This window comes from Ovis canadensis, chromosome 23 (genome assembly GCF_042477335.2).
Source record: "Ovis canadensis isolate MfBH-ARS-UI-01 breed Bighorn chromosome 23, ARS-UI_OviCan_v2, whole genome shotgun sequence".
NCBI classification, from domain to species: domain Eukaryota; kingdom Metazoa; phylum Chordata; class Mammalia; order Artiodactyla; family Bovidae; genus Ovis; species Ovis canadensis.
Genome location: NC_091267.1, coordinates 62,161,305 through 62,179,661, shown reverse-complemented (window position 1 = coordinate 62,179,661; position 18,357 = coordinate 62,161,305). Strand labels below are relative to the sequence as shown.

General features: G+C 48.4%; 1 long non-coding RNA gene across 1 annotated transcript; it reads left to right on the top strand.

The window, feature by feature from the left end:
- Window positions 1-6,075: 6,075 nt before the first annotated feature.
- On the top strand, window positions 6,076-17,228 carry LOC138428201 (uncharacterized). The gene is made up of 3 exons (XR_011252342.1): window positions 6,076-6,240; window positions 9,316-9,474; window positions 16,791-17,228. It is a non-coding gene; the product is annotated as an uncharacterized lncRNA (long non-coding RNA).
- Window positions 17,229-18,357: the final 1,129 nt, after the last annotated feature.

The following is an 18,357-nucleotide window of genomic DNA, read 5'->3' as shown; positions in this document are numbered from 1 at the left end:
CTGTTAGACCAGCGAGGGGAGCAGCCCTCTACCCCCCACCCCCTACCCCTTCCCACCAAGAAGGAGTCGGTCCATCTTAACCCAAGGTACCATCCTGAGCTGACGCCTAACCAACTCATACACTCGTATGATACGTTGACACTGCTCTTAGCTCAATGAGCATGTTTAGACTTTAACATAAGCTATTTTTCTAACTACAAAGGTTTAAATGAACAAGAGAAGCATTCTCATTGGAAATTTAGCATTGTAGTGCTTTGAGAGAGAAAGGACTCCTGAAAAAAAAAACCCCTGAGATTTATTAAAGAAAAAATGTATTTTATGTTATATATAAATATATTATTACTTGTAAATATAAAGACGTTTTATAAGCATCATTATTTATGTATTGTGCAATGTGTATAAACAAAATAAAGAAAAGATGCACTTTGCTTTAATATAAATGCAAATAACAAATGCCAAATTAAAAAAAGATAAACACAAGATTGGTGTTTTTTTCTATGGGTGTTATCACCTGGCTGAATGTTTTTCTAAAGGAGTTTATGTTCCATTAAACAGTTTTTAAAATGTATACTTGATTCCATGTTGTCCTCCAGCTCCTTTTTCTTCTGACGGGGGGAGGGTGGGATGCAGCCATCAGAATCCAGGACTCTTGGGAGTCTCCCAGAGCTTGGTGGGGGAGGAAGCCTGGCCGGGGGAAGCAGAGAAGGGAGAGACATCCAGAACCGCTTGGTCTTTCTCAGATCCTTAGGCAGATGTCCTCAATTTGTAACGGGTCAACCTTGGGGAGCCCTCAGTTGCAAGGGCAGCTGATTTCTTAAAGCCTGAAGAGTTGAGAAAAGGGGATGTCATCTCAAATGACGGGGAGGAGGTTGCCCTGAGAGAGGTAAAGCCCCAAGCGCTTGGGCCCCTTGCTTCCTGCTTGTTAACGCCTCGATTTACATTAAATCCTGAGACTAGTGCAACTTTCCCAGAGGAAGGTCACTGCCACCCTGGGTTCCAGGACAGATTCCCTGAGGGCTGAAGCCCTGGGGTTGAGATGAGGCGGGGGCTCAGTGGTAGTGGGTGGAGGTCTCTCCAAGGTCTGCCAAGTCCTGTACTGGGCACTTGGGGAGCTGGAGTTGGCTGGAAGGAGTCCAGTCCCACTCTCCCTCTGCAAACTCTTCCAGATCTCTAATCCCTCGGCCCAGGCCAGCTTAGCTGTAGTGGCATCGGCTGGTAAACTGCCCCTTCGGGACTGCCCGTTGGATTTCCACTGCTTGATCTGAGTCACATTTTAGGCCTCTCACACAAGAAATTGTCCAAATCAGGTGTCAAACAAGGCTGTTTTCGTGTCTCTGAGAGTCTTGAACCTTAAGATTTTGGATATTGCAAACTGATACAGTTTCAGAAAAAAAGGTTTTTGGAGGGCCAAAATAGGATGGCCAAGTTTTCATTTTGCCAAATGACGCAAAGCATTACAGCCTACTGGCACCACTACTTTAATTCAAGGGAATTCTACAGCTGTGTAGCAAGAAATGTGTGTGTGTGTGTGCTTAGTAGCTCAGACATGTCAGATTCTTGGCAACCTCATGGACTGTAGCCCACCAGGCTCCTCTGTCCATGGGATTCTCCAGGCAAGAATACTGGAGTGGGTAGCCAGTCCCTTCTCCAGGGGATCTTTCCAACCCACGGATTGAACCCAGGTCTCCTGCATTGCAGGCAGATTCTTTACCATCTGAACCACCAGGGAAGTCATTTGGGCCAACTTGTTCCATGAGGTGATGGGGAACTCACCACCACTCGAGGCAGCTCTTTATCAGTTGAACTGAAACCTGCCTCGGTTTATTCTCGTTCTGCAACCTGGAATAAATGTAAAATCCCATGTCTGGAAAACACCCAAAGAGGGCTCTAATTAACTCCCGGGTGGTGGTGGTGGAGGAGGGGTGGGGTGGAAGGTGTTACATTAGGGAGCTGTCAAAGGCATTTTTGTTTGCTCTTAACTTGCATCAGCATGCCAGGAAGCTCTTTAATAATAATAATAGCTACCATTTATTGAATGCTTAGCTGGTTGCCAGCCATGATGTTAAGCATTTAAGAGAATTATTTAATCCTCACTAGGACCCCCTGCAAAACTGAAGGCTCTGAGAGGTTAAAAGACTTGCCCAAGGTCATCTGGTGAGGAAGTGCTTGGGGTGGGGGGCAGGGCCCAATTCTGGCCCTACTTTTTAGTCCATACTCTGTAGAGATGTTATTTGGGTTGCCTCAAAGCAGGCGGAGGTGGGCCTCTTGCTGCGGGCCAGGCAAGCTGCATGGGCAGGGCTTCTGGGCCCAGAGGAAAGAGCTGTGGCATCACCTTCACGCCCTCCTCTGTCACCTGGACTTGGCTTTCAGCTCATCAGGCTGGAACTGGGCTGCTGGCAAGTGGACTCCCGTGGGACTGCTGACTCTGAGTCAGGGAAAGAGGAGTACTTAGGGGAGACCCCATATTTCTGGTATGCAGCACTGAGTGGCCGTCACCAGAGCCAGCCCCTGGACACCTGCCGTGTGCCAGGACGTGTAGGGGGCACGTGGCCTCGATGGTGCTGGAGGACAAGACGCCTGCACCTGAGGGTGATCAGCAACACGGGCAGAATTTGTTGAGCAAGGAGCTAGGAACTTCAGCCCAGATGGAGTTCAGATTCGTGGAGGGAAGGACCAGACCAGACGCTCCCTAGAAGGGACGTTTCCCTACCGCCTGATTCTCCTTCCTTTCTCAGCTCACCAGTCAGATTTGGGGTGCATCACAGGTTATGCCCTCTGCTCTCTTCTCAGGCCACATCCTGTCCTGAGGTGGCAACACCACTCAGGTACCTTCATCTCCCCCAAGCTGCGAGGCCTCAGCTGCCCACTCCCATCGTGAAGAAACAAACCAGATCCTGTCCGCCCTGCCTCAGTCCGTCCATGGTTAGAAATGCAAACCTTTCTCACGTATGTTGCCTTGCTCTGTCCCCGACTCGTACGATTTAGTTCAGGGCTGTCTAGAGCCCCCTTGGCCTGCCTTCCTCTGCTCCAGGTTCCCCTTCAGCGTCTGCCCCCACTAATCTCGTGCTTTAACCCCTCAACACACACACCCTCAGTCTTGGTACCTTCGTGCACGGTGACTTGCAGTTCACACCTTACTTGCGTGTTTCTAAGCAAGAGCTTTCCAGCTCCTTCTTCAATCGACTTCTTATCCTTCAAGATGCAACTCAGACTAGACCTCCTTCGGGGAACCTCTCCCTTAAAAATTTCTGCTCTAAAGAGACATCAGTGGAGCTTCTCTTCCCTACTGAACAGTAAGTTTTGTCACTCTGGGATCTCAGTTGGGGCCCCTCTTAGGATCCAGTGCCCTAAAAATTTCTGGTATGGTGTTCAGACAGGGCTTGTCCCAACAAGGGAGGGAGACACAGAATTGTGGGCTTAGCTTGGAATGGAAATAATAATACCCAGCACTGATTGTGTTCTAATTATGCAGTAAGTAGTGTCCCAGGCATTTTACATTGGTATCGTCCCGTATAATTCTTACTACCATCTTAAAAGTAGCTACATTATCGCGAGGCCCTGTTCGACATGGAGAAATGGAGGTTAGAGAGCTGCCCAGGTCCCCCAGGTGGTAAGTGATGGTGTCAGCTTTCATCACTTCTATGCTATCTCATCTCCATGGGCAGGCTTGGGTCAAGAGTGATGGAATAGGGCTGATATTTTTTTTCTAAAACAAGGTCCAGTTGAAAGGACCAGGCTGATCTGATTGCTGAGCACCTGAGTTTTGGACAGGTACAGATCGGTGTTCACCAAGGGTCTTCCCAGTGCATGCCCTGCCGGGGCCCCACTGTGGCAACGCAGAAGCTGACCTTGGCCAAGCTCTGGAAGAAGCGGCCCTCCCACAGGTGAGTGACTTGCCCAGAACACCCACATATATAGTCTGGGGGCAGGGAAGGATGGAACTGCACCCAGGCCCACAGCAAGCAGACTTCCTGATGGTGAGGCCCCCACCCTCAGCCTCCAGAGGATCTTTCTGTCCGCTTGCATGTTGTCAGAGCAGCTGCCCTGGAAGCGCAGCTCTAGACAGTGACCGCACGAGCGCCGGGGCAGGTGGGTGTGGGGTCTGACTCATGGGATGTGACTCAGGGTCCTGGGTGTTGGAGTCAGAGAGACTGCGGTGGGGGTGCTCACTTGGGTAAGTCACTAACCTCTCTGAACCCGTTTCTGAAACATCAAATGGGCATTATACCTGCCTCGTGGGGCCAGGGGAGGGGGGGAATTAGTAAGGAAATACATTGAAGAGCCAGCCATTGGGTGGTTAGGCTGAACCAGGTGGGGTTGCTACTATCTGACGGTTTAGACCTCCCCAAATGGCAATTTCATATCATTTAATCTACTGGATGCTCAATTCAAAGCAGTGGCAGTTAGGAGTCCCCAACCTTCTTTTTCCCTAGGAGCTACAGGCAGGGGCTGTGCAACCAGAGGGCTGAGAAAAGGCAGCAGGGGTGATCAGTACTGAGGCCATTCCCTGCTCCTCAGGTTCCCAGCGAACTGCCAAGCCCAGGTCAGAGCAGGCAATGAGGGCCGGCAGGAGCCCGGGGAGGGGGCCTGGGGTGCCCCAGGCTCCGGAGAAGGGGGCATGGGCCCCGGGCAGCGCCCATCGAGCTGAGCAGCCCGCATGGCCCTGGGTTTCCTGGAGCTGGAGCAGCAAGCTTGAGTTGCCAACTCAGCAGTTTTCTCAACCAGAAGCGCCCCCCTCTCTCTTTCTGAAAGTAATGATTTTCTAAAAATGGATTCCCTCCCCTCCCCCCCAGCTGCAATTAATCCAGTGAATGTGAAGTAGCCGCTGGAGGAGGCCCTCGTGAGTTCAGACCAGCACAAGCACTTTGATTCAGGAACGATTCACGGCTAGGGATGAGGGGTGGGAGAGGGTGCATGTCCTGGGTGCTGGATTGGGCTCACTGTGGGGTTTGTTTAGCACCCTTTGGAGCCACAGAGATAAGAGCTGCGGGGTTCTTTCTAGGGAGACTGTGTGAGGAGACTTCCTCGGGATTTGAGAGTGGAAGAATCTCAGTCCCAAGCTCGGAGGTCATCCAATAGACACGCATGCCCTCCCCAGGCCAGCCAGACGAAGTTGATAAATAAACCTGGGGCACTTGTCTGGAGCTGCCTTTAAAAAAAAAAAAAAGAAAAAATTAAGTTGAAGTATTGCAAAGAGTTGGACATGACTGAGTGAGCGACTTTCACACACACACACGTAGTTGATTTATAATATTGTGTTCATTTCTGCCATACAGCAAAGTGCAGCAGTTATACACATATACACATATGTTAAGTTATACACATATACACATCCTTTTAAAAATATTATTTTCAGTAGGAGCTGCCTTTTTAAGGAGCTTTGGGGGAGAAAGAATGTGATTGTCTTATCCTAAGACAAGCCCCAGTGTGTTATGTAGAACAATGCAAACGTGAGTACTTCAGTGAAACGACAAGACACAGGGAGGATGTGTCTTTGTTCCCAGTGTTGCTTTTAGCATGGGTCCAGGCCCATGTGGGCACTTCAGTGGGGAAGGATAAGATGGAATTTATGCCCTGGATTTACAGGTGGGACACAAAGGCCCTGGAGGCAGAAACAGACTGTGTCTTAAGGGCTGCACTGAACCTAACAGAAAGTATGGCTGATCTGTAGACAGAGATATTACATTTGTTCTCAACAGTGCAGAGATTCCTTTCACACACATTCTCTTAAGAGAGTCCAGATGGGACCTTCTGGAAGAAGGAACAAAGGTTGGACTTGAGACACCCAGCCAATAGGTAGCAAGAACACACCTGGCAGTTCTCCTGAAATCTCTCCCAGGGCTTTTCCCTGCCCCCCGAGCATGGCACTTGCTTGCTCTGTGCAACAACCCTTTAAAACTCCTTCCACTCCATCAGCCTTCGGGGTCCTGGTATCAATAAGTGGCTGTGGCAGAGACATTCCATTCTCAGACATTTTCTCTGTACCTCGGTGGCCCCCATTTCCCAGCCTCCCTTGCAGTTTGTCTGTGGCCATGTGACTAGTTCTGGCCAATGGGCTTCAAGGGGAGGTACCTTGTGCCCCCTCTGGGCTAAAGCCCTGAAGAACTAGTGAGTGGTGATCCAGCGTCCCTCTCTCTCTCTCTCCTTCTGTCACCTGGAAGAGGGAGGCATGAGATGAAGTCACTGGATCCCTGAATCACTGCCCTGGAAGCCGCTGTGCCTGCAACAGGCTGTGTGAAGGTACTTTTTTGTGTCACTGACTGAGACTGAGTGGCTTGCCATCCAAATGAACCCATGGTCCATTCCACCCACGCAGACGCTACACCCAATCTGTCTTGCTTTCCTCTTTTCATGGAGATTTGTCCTGTATCTCTAACAGCACTGGAGTTCCTTGAGGTCAGGCAGCAGCTTATATTCTTACTTGAATCACATCTTTTATTACCCCAAGCCCAGCTCTGGGCTCATAATAGGTGCTTAGTAATTGCTATGACTGATGTGAACTGAGGGGCTTTCCCCACTCGTGTCCCTGGAGGGGTTGCTGGTTGCCCTCCAAGGGCAGTCTCCCCAGGCTCTCCAAAGATGCATGGAAATTCCCCTTTGCTCACACTTAACCTCCTAAAACCCACTGGAAGCCCCTCCCCACCCTCCTCCTCAAACCACTCATCTCCACAGGAGCAAGAAACTGTTCTAGCTCAGGCCACTGTCAGTGTAGATCCTGCCAAGGCCAGAGCCTCCTGGGCTCCCTCACTCAGCCAAGGAGAGAGAAATTTCCAGAGCTCAGCTGAATGTGTCAGAGAGCATTCCCAGCACACAGTTCCTCAGCCCTGGTCTGCATTACTTGCGCCATATGAATTACATGTCTGGGGCTTCCTTGGTAGCCCAGATGGTAAAAGATCTGCCTGCAATGCCAGAGATACGGGTTTGATCCCTGGGTCAGGAAGATCCCCTGGAGAAGGAAATGACTACCCACTCCAGTATTCTTGCCTGGAGAATCCCGTGGACAGAGGAGCCTGGCAAGCTACAGTCCACGGGGTCCCAAAGAATCGGACATGACTGAGTGACTAATGCTTTCAATTTCACTTTTCATTTACATATTTAACATTTTGTTATCTATCTGTTAGTCTGGTTATTGTCTGACTCCCTTAGCAGACTGTAAGCTCTGTCCTGCCACATCCCCAGTGTCCAGTACAGTGCCCTGGACATAGTAGGCACTCCACAAATGTTCCTTGGATGAATCAGTGTGGAATGATTAGTCAACTTTCCAAATGAAATACATTCAAGTTTCAGATGAATTCAGTTTTCCCCCAAGAAAAGTAGGTTTGTACTGTACTTGCTTCATAATATTTGTGAAAAGAAAGAGTACATTCTTATATTTTCTCCCCAAAAGGTATATGCAAAACTTTTGCCTCTTGGGGACTTCCCTGGTGGTCCAATGGTTAAGAATGTGCCTGCCAATGCAGGCAGGCAACGAAACCGTTCTGTCTCCAGTCTGGGAAGATTCCACATGCCACGGGGCAACTAAGCCCAGGCACCCCAACTACTGAAGCCCTCATGCCCTGGAGCCTGTGCTCTGCAACAAGAAAAACCACTGTAATGAGAAGCCCAAGGACCACAACTAGAGAGAGCCCAAGAGCAGCAACAAAGACCCAATGCAGTCATAAATAAATAAATAAAAACTCTGCCTCTTCGAGTAATGGTAACAGCTGCCACCATAAGCATAATAATAACAGCAGCCTGTATATACAGCTTTTGTACCAGGCACTCTGAGCAGAGCACTTGGTGTTGTCTCTAAGGTAAGGGTTGTCATTAGCCCATTTTACAGGTGAGGAAATGGAGAACCAGGGAGGAATAGGGCAGGAATCCCTGTCTGCTTAACTCCATGGTTCTTGTTCTGAGTCCTGAGCCCCCATGGGAGGCTGCAACTTTGAAAGAGCAGTTTTTCTGGTTTCTTTCCTTGAGGTTAAGATACATCCTGAGGCCAAGGTTCTGCAACTGGAGACTCCAGGGGTGTCTCTCCCAGGAGACTTGCTATGTAGTCAGGCTGTCCCATCCCATCAGGGTCTGGAATCTTTGCTGCGTCAAGGCCCCATGTCATCAGCACCAGATCTTCTAATGACACGCTGAAGCCTGGGAAATTACAGTGCCCAGGAGACTTGTCCCGGAGGCCTTGCTCAGGGTAACTCCAGAGCAGGAGAGAATGCTGGGAATAACAAGAAAACCAGAGTCAGGCTGCCAGCCTCAGGTAATGGAATGGTGTGTTCTGGCCATGGAGCATGGGGGATGGAGAATTTTATTTTCTAAAACAGATTTTTTTCCCTAAATTTAAAAAATACTGAAAAATGCAAAATCAAAAGTAAAAATGATACTCAGTCTTCTCATGGAAAATTATGGCTTTCAATGCCACTCCCCAGAAATGAGGACTATTACAGGAGGCTTTGATTCATCTTCTGAAGCTGGCCTCTGCTTCTACATACGCACATAGACAATTTTCATGAATGGAGTCAAGTTTTGCTTATTGGCCTGCAAACTGCTTCTGTCACTTAATGATGCATCAGATATTTCTTGCTTGACTAGTATTGGAGCTGAACTTAGAGGATGCTAGTATTCATTTAAAAGGTGAATACCACTTAATGCTGAACCGGAGTGAAGGTATGGAGCAACTTGAACTCTCTTCTGAGGATGGTGGGGATAACAAACAATTGGTTTAACCATTTTTGGAAAACTGCTTGCCACTGTCTACTAAAGCTAATCATACCCGCATCAGAAATGCATACATACATTCACCAAAAGGCCTGGGCAAGAATATTCCCAGCAGCACTATTCAAATAGCTGCAATTCAAAAGTCCATCAAAAACAGAGTGAATTTTTAAAAATGCGGTTTATTTATACAGTGGATGTCATATAGCAGTGGAAAGGGAAGAACTATAACTGCACACAAGAGCAAATCTCACAGGTGTGGTGCTCAGCTGAAGAAGCCAGACACACAAAACCCATACGGTATGATTCCATTTGTATAAAGTTCAATGTCAGGCCAAATGAGTCTACGGTTTTAGATGTCAGGAAGGGGCACGAGAGGAACTTCTGGGGGCTAAAGTGCTGTTTCTTAATCTTAATCTACTGGCTATTCACATGGGATGTTCCATTTGTCAGAATTCATTGAGCTGTACACTTACACTGAAGATTTGTGTACTTTTCTGTACGTGGCATACTTCAGTTAGAGTCTATTTTCCAAAGAGAGGCTCAGTGGCATTCAATCCCTTCCCCCGAAATCAGTCCTGTTTCCCCTAGGTTTGCCCCTTTCTTTCTCTCTTCCAGAACCTTCGGAACACACACAGCAGGCATGGTGTGTCGCCATTGGTCCTGTGGGGCAGAGAGAGGAAAAGTCGACCTTCAGGTCCTGGAGCCCTGGTGGGACCCAGTGGCCAGCCTTGGGAGAGCACTCAGGCTGCACCGCCCCCCAGGCTTGCTCCGATGGTCAGTGGGCAGCAGGGGGAGGAGGAAGCGGAGGAGGGAGAGCTGTGGGAGGAGGAAAAAGGGTTACTGTCCTCGTGACTGTTTTGGGGTCTGACAAAGAGGCTTGTGGCTTGGCAGCGTCCTGAGGGCTGGAATTTCTGGGGTCCAAGGTATCATCACAACCAGGTAACTACTTCTACTACTGTTACCATTGCAAATAGTAGCTAATGCTTCTTGAGCACTTAAAAAGTGCCGGGTGCTGTGTAGCTGCTTTATATCCATCTCTCCATTCAATCCTTTTTTTTTCTTCCCCCATGCCACGTGGTATGTGAAGTTTTCGTTCCCCAACCAGGGGTCAAATTCATGCCCTCTGCAGTGGAAGCATGGCATCTTAACCCTGGACCACCAGAAAAGTCCCCATTTTAATCCTTTCAGTGTAGAGTTACATGTACCCCATGTACATGTGAGAGGCTCACATATGTGCAGTTAGGCCCCTGACTACAATATTCCACCCAGCTCTGCTTAATTTTGATTCTCTAGTTGTTCATCTGGGGGCCTGCTAGGTGCCAGACTCTCTTGAACCCTGAAGTATACAAATTGGTGTGGTACATTCTCTGCACTGTCTCAGCAGGATAGTAATCAATTGCCTGCTTATTCAAACCAATGTTCATTGTTCTATGTCATATTTTAAGGTGCTCCAAATAGGTAAATGTGTAAATAAAATTTCATTTGTTTTGCTGTTCAGCAAAACTTGGCAAGTTAGGTTCACTAAAATTTAGACTAAATTAACAAAAAGGAAAAAGAACTTTGAAAGTTATCTTTGGTTCCACGATCACGTTGAACCTGTTGACATCCGAGCACAGGGCTTTTTAAAGAATACACTCACATGTGACCACCGCAGAAGTAGGTACTCAAAGAAAAATTAAATTGTTATAAAATAACACTATATTGTTTTGTAAACTGTACCCTCCTTCACACACTTGATAATCTAATGAGATCATGTTTAAGTAGCACAGCTACTTCTAATGTTTTTTTCATCATTAGAGGGTGAGGTGGTATATGTATCAATTTTTTTCCATATAGTTTGCATTTCTTTTGTGAATGTCTTATTTGTATCTTTGGCCTGTTTTTTCTTTGTTTTTTTTTTATTCTTTATGGCCACTTATTTTTTAAGGAATTAAAAACTTTTTTCCGAGTTTATGCACAAAATTTTTAAAGTCAAAGATAATTGAAAGTTTTACAATGAAATATAGCAGTCTCTCGTCCTTTCATTCTTCCCCTGAGTTTCTCAGAAATAGCCCTTTCAACTCTTCCAGCTGTTTCTTTCGGTATTTATCACCATATCTCTTTTTCATTTTAGTATATAAAAGTATTTTATTCATTTAAAATGTAAAAATAATTTATATTCATTATCAAATATTCAAAAGCTACAAAAGTATGTTAAGAAAAATGTTAAAGCCCTTTCCAGCATCTTCAGTGTTACTTTTCAGGGGTAAATTACATTACCACTATGATTTTATCACCACATTTCTAAATTATATTATATTTCTTGATGCATTAATTTCAAATATTATTTGTTAACTTTTGACTAACGTTCTAGGTCGAGATCACTGTCTTGAATCTTCATACTACTTGTCTTTTCATCAGTAGTCAACACTAACACTGTTGGAGCTATGCCCATCTTGTTCACTGCGATGGATGGTACTATGGTTGCATTTCTTTCCTTACACATCTCTGGTGTGCTTGGAGTTAAGCTTTGCCTAGATTCTTTTCATTGGTTTAGAGTTCACTGTGGGTTTTGCTGTTGCTTTCCACGCCCTTCAGGCACTTCTCAGTGTACCTCCAGCCCTTCTGGACTTTTCCTCAGGGTCAAACGTATCAGACAATTTGCCAGCACGATGTCTTTCCCCCTCAAGTCTCCATCCTTCCGCTCACGTGGCAGAGGGCACTCTGTAAACCCAGATCTGAGTGGTTTTGTGTGTAAAAGCCGTGCACTTTCACGTCTCTAAGCTGTTACACAGACTCTTGGTCTGAATGCCTTTCCCCGTTTCTTTAGCTGATGAACTCTCTTCTTTCAAGGTCTGGCTCAAGTATCTATCTACTCCTCCAAGAAGCCTCCCAGTCTGTCCTGTTGGCATGAAGCAGATTCTGCAGCAGTTTATATGATGCTTTTTTGTAACCCCTGTTCTTGTCTGCCTTGGGCCAGATCCTGACACCAACTAGCTGAGTCCCAAGTCACCTTCCCTCAGCTCCTGCATCTGCACGCTCCCTGGGGAGAAGAACCCAGCTGTGCTCCACACCGACTGTGCGCCATGCCCTCTGCTGAGAATTTTCCCCACACAATACAATTATACACTGGGCTCTAAGTCCTTCAGTAACACCCCTCTGTGCTGTGTGCACTTTTGACAGTCTGGGCAGGGAGTGGGGTGAGCAGTGACTTGGAGGAGATGGGGGAAGGTGAGCGAGAGGGCATCTGTTATTGATTTGCCCATAGATCCCCTGGGCTCTTTACCTGGCTTGGGAAATTCTCTTCCCCTGAGGCTGTCGAGCGATTAAAGAGCAAGACACTTGCTTCCTCAGCTTCCCTAGCGGCCAAGTATAGGCACGTGACCTGGGATCGGCGAATCAGATGCCCCTGCTCTGGTCTTGGCGTCAGGATGGGGGATGGGGAACGACTCTAGGGATGGGCAGTGGCTACATCCTGTTTCTGGGGAACAGCCGCCTCCGTGGGGCCAATAGCATGGTCCAGTGTTTGGAGTCCAGTGCAGACGTCAGTGGGGAGAAGAGAGTCATCTAAGTTTCCAGGGGGCCCTTGGGTTCTCAAGAAGCAGCTTTGGGGTGTGGGTTTGGCAGCCTTCCCCACAGTGGAGTTCTCCAGCCTACTGTTGATTCTACGACCTACCCAAGGTCCTGTCAGAACTTCCCTTTCGTGTTTAACTCAGCTAGACTGGCTTCCTAGGTGGTGCAGTGGTAAAGAATTCGCCTGCCAATTCAGGAGCCGCAAGAGACAGCGGGTTCGATCCCTGGAATGGGAAGATCCCCTGGAGTAGGAAATGGCAACTCACTCCAGTATTCGTGCCTGGAAAATTCCATGTACAGAGGAGCCTGGTGGGTGGGCGCAGTCCACGGGGTCTCAAAGAGTCGGACTCGACTGAGCATGAGCACACACAGCTAGAACAGTCTTTTGTAGGTTGCAGCTACAGAGACTGACCGCAGATAGAGGCCAGGAAGGGCATAGGGCATGGTTGGCTCCCAAGCCATCCCATGGGGACAGGAGACCCGGGAGTCTCTGCCCCTCCTGATAGTGATGGGGGCCCTGGCATGCTCCCGACCTGGGTGGTCACTCAGATCCCCGAGCAAGCAGAGGCCACTCAGCACAGGCAGGGTGGTAAGGTTGCAGAAGCCCTTAGGGACGCCCCAGGAGGACTCGGGCTCTAAATAGAAACGTCCTAGGCAGTGTCCCTTCATCCTGAGAGCTACGCAGCTTTAGAGCCTGCGCCACCCTTCAGAGCAGCCAGGGGCTGGCCTCCCCCGGTCAGGAGGCCTGGGTTCTTATCTGGCTGCAGGTAACGCCCCGTGTGGCTTGGGTCACTCGCTCCTGTTCTCTGAGCCTCAGTGTCCGTGTCCTCACCGGGAATCCTGGGAGGGGGACAGATAACGGAGAGGTCCCCTCTAGGACTGGTGCTTCCAGAACAAGCACCCGGAGCCTCTGGGACCTCATCATCCCCACCTCACCCCCTGCCTCACCCCGTGAACTCCTGTGAGCTCCCTGAGAGCAACCCCCTGCCATACACATAGTAGGCACTCAAGAAGTGTGAGTTGACAGCACCAGGGACAGGCTGGCTCCGTTAAGGGTGTGGGTGTGTTGTGGGGGGTCTGTGGTGAAGCTCAAGGATCTTTTCCTGGGAACTCCAGCCCAGCCTCCCAGTGGGTCCTTATGGAGGCGGAGGGGGAGGAGGAAGGGGTGAGTGGCAGCCTCAGCAGCGGCCCCGAGGCAGCCTCTGCAGGCACTTTCTGGGAAGCCGCCCCCAGAACCTAGCCTTGCGAAGGCTGAGGAGGCCCGTCTCCAGCCCCGTTTCCCTTGAACTGGAGCCAGGCAGTCCTCACGCATTACTCACTGGCGGGGCGGCCCTGGCCCAGGGCCAAGGCAAACAAGGCCTCCAGCCTGCCTGGGGGCTGGTTGGCTCAGGCTTGGGCGGGGAGGCGCCCACGCCTGGCCCCTGCTGTGGCCAGCCCGCTTGTGTCCCCCAGCAAGCCCAGCCCCGGCCTGGCCCAGGGGTCAGGCTTTGGGCCCCCCTCACCCCCAGGGTTGGGCCTGGTTGTCCCTCTGGAGCTGGTGCTGCTGAGGGCCCTTTTTCCTCCAGTGTCTGGATCCTCCTTCCCTGCCAAGGGAGATGCTGACTCGTACCGTACGGCCAATGCAGAGGCTTCACCCAGGGCCTGCCATTGACCAGGCCCTGGGACAGCGGAGGAGGAGAAAGCCAAGACCTTTACCCTTCCTGAGTCCCAGGTCTGCATCTCAGGACAAGGACATCAGGGAATGATCAGGGATGACCAGTCCATCAAATATTGTACATTAGACATAGTGTAGGAAAGGGTCAGGCTAGGAAGACTTCCTGGAGGAAGTAGAGCCTGATAAGGCCATGAGAAATGGGGAAATTTTGCATAACCTTGATGGAGGAAGAGAGAAGAGGCTGTACGGTGGGTGTCGGTCTCTGGATGTGATGGGTCTGAAGATGGGGGGCGGGTAGGAGGAGAAGGGTTGCTAGGTGAGGAGGATGAAGCAGGTACTAGTGGTCCTAAGCAGGACCAGTCAGCTCCTTTGTTCAGAACCAACCTGTCCACCCATCTAGACATTCATCCACCACTCCATCCATCCATCCATCCATCCATCCATCCATCCATCTGTCCATCCATCCATCTATTCATCTATTCATCCATCCATCCATTTACTCACACACACACCCATCTACCCATCCAACCATCCACCCGCCTGTCTATCCATCGATTTATTCATCCATCCATCCATGTCTTCCATTCAAACTACAAATATCTATTGAACACCCACAATGAGCCAAGACCTGTAGTAAATATTTTCGCTGGCTTATGGATTAGGTAAATAGGCTCCGTAAGTGTTTGTTTAAGTAGATGGAGAAGTGATGATCGAGAGAAACCTGTCTCTGCCCTCAAGGAGATTACTGTGTTGTAGAACAAAAAATATAACTTTAGAAATTGTGACCAGTGCTATAAAGGAAAAGACCAGGGTGCCAGGAGAGACAAAGAGGAGGTCAAGGCTGTGGCTGTTAAACTGCTGTGAGATCCTTGGCAAGTAACTTGATGTCTCCAGGCCTCATCATCTGAATCTGTGAAATGGGAATAATGATACTGCCTACTTTGCAGAGTTGTCCATCAATTTTTTTTTCAGTTATCAAAGTCTGAAATCTTTAATATGGACCAATTTTCTAATCCATGGTCTATATTTAGTTTCCATTTTCTTAAAAAATTTTTTAATATTTTGTTGAAATATATATGTAGGTCATATACCACACCTTTTCCTGCTTGTGAATAATGCTGCTATAAACATGCATGTAGACATTTCTGTGTGACCGTATATATTCATTACTCTTGGGTATAGACTTATCTTGAAGACGTTGAGGGCTCAGTTCCAGATCATTAAAATGAATATCGAAATAACACAAATCACACAATTTTTTGGTTTCCCAGCGCATACAAAACTCATGTTTTGACTTCTCTGGTGACGCAGTAGATAAGAATCCACCTGCCAATGCGGGGAACAGAGGTTCTATCCTTTGTCCAGGAAGATCTCACAAACTGCGAAGCAGCTAAGCCCTGGTACCACAACTTCTGAGCCCACCCTCTACAACCTCCGAGACACAGCTACTGAAACACACTTGCCTGGAGCCTATTCTCTGCAACAAGAGTACCCACCCCAGTGAGAAGGCTCTGCTTGTTGCAACTAGAGAATGCTCACTCACAGCAATGAAGACCCAGGGCAGAAACAAACAAACAAAAATCACAATTGTTATTAAAAATATTTTATGTTATGATGTGTCTATTAATTGTTTAACAGCATCATGTCTAAAAACAAAGTGCATACCTTAATTAAAAAACACTTTCTTGCTAAAAAAAGGCTAACCATCCCCTGAACCTTCAGTGAGTTGTACTTTCTGATCATTGACCACAGATTACCAGAACAAATACAAAAATGTTGAAAAAGTTCGAAATATTTTGAGAATTACCAAAATGTGACACAGGGAAGACAAGATGAGCAAAGATTGGAAAACCAGTGCTGATAGACTCGCTCGATGCCGGGTTGCCAAAAAACTTTGACTTCTACAAAATGCAGTATCTGTGAACCCAGTGAGGCAGAGTGTAATAACACAAGCTATGCCTGTGTATACACGTAGTAGTGGAATTGCCGGGACATATAGTAACTCTATGTTTAGTATTTTGAAGAGTTGTCAGACTAATTTACAAAGTGGCTGCACCATTTAACATTCCCACCAGCAGTGTACGAAGGGTTCTGATTTCTCCACATTCTTGCCAATTTTTGCTATTATTAGACCTTGTGAGTCTAGACATCCTGGTGGGTATGAAGTGGTATCTCATCGTGGTTTAATCTACATTTCTCTGATGACTAATGATGTCAGATATCTTTTCATGTGCTTATTAGCCATTTGTGTGTCTTGGAGGAATGTCTATTCATTTCCTTCGCTATTTTGAAATCAGATTATTTGTGCTTTTATTGTGGAGTTGTGAGGGTTGTTCATATATTCCGGATGCGAGTCTCTTATCAGCTATATGTTTTGCAAATGTTTTCTCTGATGCTGTCAGTTGTCTTTTCACTTTCTTGGTGGTGTCCTTTGAGGCACAAAAGGTTTTTTATTCTCTTGAAGTCCAACATATCCATTTCTTCTTTTGTTACTCATACCTCTGGTGTCATACATAAGAATCCTTTGCCAGATCCAAGGTCCCCCAAGGCTCACCCCTAGTTTCTCCTAAGAGTTTCATAGTTTTGACTCTTATATTAGGTCTGTGACTTATTTTGTGTTAGTTTTTATATACGGTATGAAGTAAGGATCCAGCTTTACCCTTTGCCATGTGGAAATCCAGTTGAAAAAACTGTTTTCCTCCCATTGGATGGTCTTGACAACCTTGTTGAAAATCGGCTGACTGTAGGAGTCTGAGTTTATTCATGGATTCTCAATTCTGTTCCATTGATTGATTTATTTATCCTTGTGCCAGTACCACATTGTCTTGTAGCAAGTTTATAAATCAGGAAATGTGAGTCCTGCTATTTTGTTCTTCTTTTTCAGGATTATCTTGGCTGTTCTGGGTCTCTTGCAATTCCATCTGAATTTTAGAATCAGCTTTCCAGTTTCTACAACGATGTCAGCTGGAACCACGCTGCATCTGTGTAGATCACTATGCGAAGTAGTGCCATCTCAACATTGTGGAGTCTCCTGATCCATAAACGTTTTTCCAATTATCTAGATCTTCTTTCATTTCTTTTACAGTTTTGTAATTTTCAGGGTATAAGTTGTTGTACTTCTTTGGTTAAATTTACTTCTAAGTATTTCCCTCTTTTTGATGCGTTTGTAAATGGAATTGTTTTCTTCATTTCCCTTCTGGATGGCTCATTGATTTTCAAACAAATGCTTATTGTGCTCAGCACCGTGAGAGATGCTGGGGATGTAGCAATGAGCATATTATGAGGATGAACGAGATATTAAAGTATAATAACGGACCCTTAATATTGCTTTCCTGTATCTTCCCTTTTCTCTAAGTATGTCAACAGACGGCTCCTGCAGAGGCAGGAGGGGAGCTATTGAATTCTGAGAAGAGTTGATGTGTCTGGAAGGAGCTGGGGGATGTGACTGTGGACAGTGGGAGCAGAGCTGCTCAGTCCAGGCAACTGTGAGGCCAGAGCAAGACCTCGGGGAGGCCAAGGGTACTGCTCTCGGGAAATGGGCATCCTTGGGAGGCCTGGGAGCGGACAGAGGGAGGGCGCAGTGGAGGCCTCTCAGGAGTTTCTCAGGAAGCCGCTCACTCTCACCCCACCCGGCGGGGCTTCCTCCTCCGCGGGTTCTCATCATCCGTCTTGAGGCTTCCCCTAGTTCTCACATCCGCTAAAGGATCTGTCTTTGGTTTCGTCCTGTGTCTCCTTGGGGCATCCTCCCCTCCTTCCCTCACCATGCCTCTCTAGCAGGCACAGGATGGGCGGCAGGATCTCTTGGGAACGCTTGGATCGTGGAAAGTCCTGCCCTTCAGGTTGGGTGGGGAGAAGGAAGGGTCCCTCCTTCCGCACCGTCTCCCCCGCCCCAGAAGCAACGGGCCAGCAAGCGGGGAGATTTCTCACTGCACCAGCTGGCTCCTTCCCCTGTGTGGCTCCGGCCTGGGGCCCCTCACCCTGGCCAGCTGTCTCACAAGTGGGGGAGTAGCTGGAGGCCTGGCCAAGCAGGAGCCTGCCTCCTCTCCCGCCCCCTCTACACAGGGCCTCTTTCTCCTGCCCTGCTGTCTGCAAGGCCCTGGCAGGTTCCTCATTCCGAAGGCCGCTTCCTCTGCAGCCAGGCCCTGCGGCGCCTGGAGGTGGCCTGGCGGCTCTGGCCTCACAGCTCTTCTGCAGTCATCCCCGTCTTAAGTCTGGGCTGGAACGTCCACACTGACACCCTCGTGTCGGAGGTCGACCACAGAGGGCTGAGTGAGGCCCAAGTGTGGGCGAGGGCCTTGGGCCTGGAGCCGGGGCGAGCAGGAGGAGGCGTGGGCCCTGCTCCCAGCACCTTTCTGCCCTCCACACAGATCTGCACATAAGCCGGCCAGGCCTCACGTACGGGGCTGTGACCCCCAGTTCAGAGAAGTGAGGTCGGCATGGGCCGCAGCAGG